Source organism: Penaeus monodon, unplaced genomic scaffold (genome assembly GCF_015228065.2).
Source record: "Penaeus monodon isolate SGIC_2016 unplaced genomic scaffold, NSTDA_Pmon_1 PmonScaffold_13762, whole genome shotgun sequence".
NCBI classification, from domain to species: domain Eukaryota; kingdom Metazoa; phylum Arthropoda; class Malacostraca; order Decapoda; family Penaeidae; genus Penaeus; species Penaeus monodon.
In genome coordinates, this window is record NW_023642780.1 from 5,677 (window position 1) to 9,620 (window position 3,944).

Below are 3,944 nucleotides of genomic sequence, written 5' to 3' on the forward strand. Positions count from 1 at the left end.
TTATTATTATAAAAAAAAAAAAAAAAAAAAAATTATACCTGCATCAAAAAAATTTACCAGAAAGTAATAGATAAAAAAAAAAATAATAATAATATTTTTTCTTCCTACTCCAAAGACAATAAAAACAAAGGTACCACTCTTTGTATATACCATAACACAAAAAATGAAACCATGGCATGAGATGGGAGTTCATCACGATGAGCCTCATGATAAGAAATGCCTTAGCGAAGTTCAAATCCTTAGTCACTATTAGGATCATCTGCAGCCTCTACCTCGTCAGCCTTATAATGCCGGTACTTCCGGCTTTAATTCCCACATGTTTCCTGTGAGGGTTCTTGACATTGTAATCACATACTTCATTCAGTATCTCCTTCAGATATGTCTGATGAAAGAAAAAAAAAAAAGAATGTTCATTATGACCACTGTTAAAGTGAAAGCAAATATTTTTAAATGACATTTCTATTTAATATTCTACATAAGAATGCATCATCATGTCTCGTACTATATGAAGTAATTCTAACTTGTTTTAGAAAGCGTTGAATCTTTAGAAAGACTGAACAGTATACTGGTATTGAAATTTAATTTTGTACATGTAAAGGGAACCTTTCTCCAGAAATGGCAAAATAGTTTTATTTCTTCAAAATATACATGTAAAAAACTTACAATTGGTTGACGTGTAATTTTCTGCAGATCCTTGATGTTATAGTACTGATGTTTTTCAAAGGCAGCAAAGAGCATTTCCATGACTTTGTCCTTATCATCACGAGCCTTTTTAACCCTCAGCTTTCTTACGTTCTTCTACCTCAATCTAGTAAGAAAAAGGCAAACCAGTTATATTTAAAAATTATATTAATCTAAAAATCACTGATTAATTCTAACACTAAACTTGTACCCTACCTGTCATTCAAATGTTCCCCCCCCTGTGATATGAGTGGCTTGATCTGGAAATCATAGTCAAAACTTAAAAAAATCAGTCAAGACAAATTGACTATGTGGTATCTCTCCTTCCTCTTTCAGTGGTTATTAAAATCTGATATCTTCTACAATGGTGCCTTTAGAGGAGTGTTGTGCCACTGCTTAAGGCCTGATCACACAAGCACTTTTTCCATAAATTTTTGCTTTTCCTTATCAATTTTCTGTATGATAATGGCCCAAACATATTACAAAGTACCACTGCTCCCAAAAATACAATCATAGCACCAAAGAGGAACCTAGGAATAACATGAACACACGCACACACACATTACATTATTTTGATAAAAAAAATAGTTTGGAAGTGACTACTAAATTGTAAAGAGAATATTCTAGAATATTAGATTATGTTTACAAGTGGAAATGCAAAAATTAACAGAAAAAGGGGCTAGTGTGCCACTGAGGATGACAAAGTGAGTTAATGAACTTCAATAAATAGGCCCAAAAAGGCATGGAAAACGGTGATGATGCCCTCTGCAGGTTCTAGAGTTGTTTTTGGTAACTCGTCTGAAAGAAATTCATGTAGTTTGAAGCCAGGTGCACATTCACACCTTTGGGGCGAACATTTGAATGGTTCTCCATAACATTTCAATGTTTAATAAGAAGGACTTTACTATAAATATTATTCAACATTTATAAACATAAAAACATGTTGTATAATAATGTACCTCTTATTGCATATATGTTTGCTTACATAATACTGCTGCATCAACATTATGTAAATTGAGCATATCATATTGCAATTGTGCAAGTCTTTAGGCTAAAAGTTTGTGTGCGTAGAAAACACATTACATAACTGCCTGCTAAAATACTGCCAAAATTCTCCACGAGATTAGTTTGTACATAGAGATAGACTTAAATAGTGGAGATAGACTTTGCTAGAGAACCGTTTTAGAAACTGCAAAGAGAAATAAATATGTAAATATGTATGGCTGAATGTACCTTTTTCTTATAAATCTGATAGCTCTTTAGTTAAGTAACCAAAGTTGATAGGGATGGTATATAAATAAACACCATGCATACTCTGAGTTTAGTTTTTTAAAAATGTGTTAACAAATAGATGGTTCTCAATCACCAAGAAGTCATTACAAGTCTTATTTTAACTTATCTTACCTGTGCCCTTCACCTTTATTTTTGCAATAACTTTTTTGTTTACATACTATTTGTAATGTTAATAACATTATAATAATCATATTGCCAATAGTGATAAAAACATTGATATTAACACATTTAGAAAATAAATATTCTCCCTGAAACTCAAGGAAAAGGAAATCAGGTGAGGTCACTTGGTTTACTGACTGACCCCCTTGGTGGCTGACCACTTGTGGAACCATCTATGTGTAAACACATTTTACAAACAAAACAAAACAAAAAAAGTGAACATTAATATTCCCACAGCATTTCATTAACTTATACAGCTTTTTTATATTTGTAACTTACCATTACTCTTGCAAGAGATCATTTAACAAACAAAAAAATTATGGTACTCTTAAACATCACTATTATCAGATACATACTGATTAAATCCCATTCTTCATAGGGTGAGAAATGTATATAAATTAGGGGCTCCCATTGCAAAACAAGTAATTTAAACATATAAATTAATATGGATAAGAGTTATGTAAAATACAGTTTAATAAGTAACTAACTTACAGTATGCTTGTGAGCCGCAATAGGGCGGTAGACTGTGACAGGCCTCGAGATAAACATCGACTGGCGACATGGCTGGGCTGCCTTCTTTACTGCTTCTCGCTTCTGGTTCAAGTAATATGTATCCACTGAAAAAAAAAAAAAAAAAAAAAAAAAAAAAAAAAAAAAAAAAAAAAAAAGATAAATAAAAATTTAGATCTATACTTCCAAGTCATTATTTCATAATAACAATTCAACACTATGCATTTTACACTTTTTTGCCAAGGTTTTATTAGATACATTATATCCAATACCTGGATAATATTTTTAAAGTTGATAAGACCACTAACCAACTGGCTGACACTCAAATTTCTGGATGACCTGCCCTTCCATAAATAGTTTCTCTGTCTCTGGAACCACAGCATCACTGCTTCCACTGGCTGAAATGAGTAGAACTGTTCATTAAAAAATTCACAACACATAAAATAACCATATCAAATACTGTTGGAACTATATCAGGTATAAACAGCTACAGTGTATACTTACAGACTGTATGTGAAAACACCCCTAAAGTTTGTTCTTTTACACTGTGTAAAATGAATTTGTGTTCTCTTGGGGTCTTGCTATCCATCAAGTTTTCTGCAGACTTGAACGTAACTGTTGGTACCTTTCCTGGGCCCTAAATAAAAACAAAATTAAAATTCATTTAATCACACAGCTCATGAAAATGTAAATAAGAGAGTGTATCTACATATTTGACTGATACACCAAAAGAAAGAAGAAAAAATGAATGTCATTATACATACTTGTTAATTCTGAGCTTCCCAACATCTCCTGGGCATTCTACCCACTTATCTTTCATATACTTGGGAATCTGTAAATATGTAGAGCATATTCTTAGCTTCAGGATTCAGCATAGTAACTTTCCACTCATAATTCAAGTCTCATTTCTAAAATGATCCTAATACTTAGAACACTTAATGTGACATCATTTACCATGACAAGTGCACATTCCATTTTTGTGATGAATAATTCGCATTATGTAGCCTAAGAGATGTATGATACCACTGGGCAGTGTTGATTAACAATTAACAAATCTGGTGATAACTGTTGACACATGGCAATAAAAAATGACACTTTAATACACCTCACAGCCCATCAAAACCATAGAGCATGTTAATGGATTTCCTTTTTTTGCAGACATGTCACTTATTGTTTGTGTCAGATACAAATTTCCTGACATTTTTTGGTAAATGTTACTAAAAGATCCTAATGATTAATTTGAACAATTTTGGCTCTCTATATACATATAATATATATATATATATATATATATAATATAT

General features: G+C 31.8%; 1 pseudogene; it reads right to left on the minus strand.

The window, feature by feature from the left end:
- Positions 1 to 225: 225 nt before the first annotated feature.
- LOC119569267 lies at positions 226 to 3,618 on the minus strand (annotated as a pseudogene).
- Positions 3,619 to 3,944: the final 326 nt, after the last annotated feature.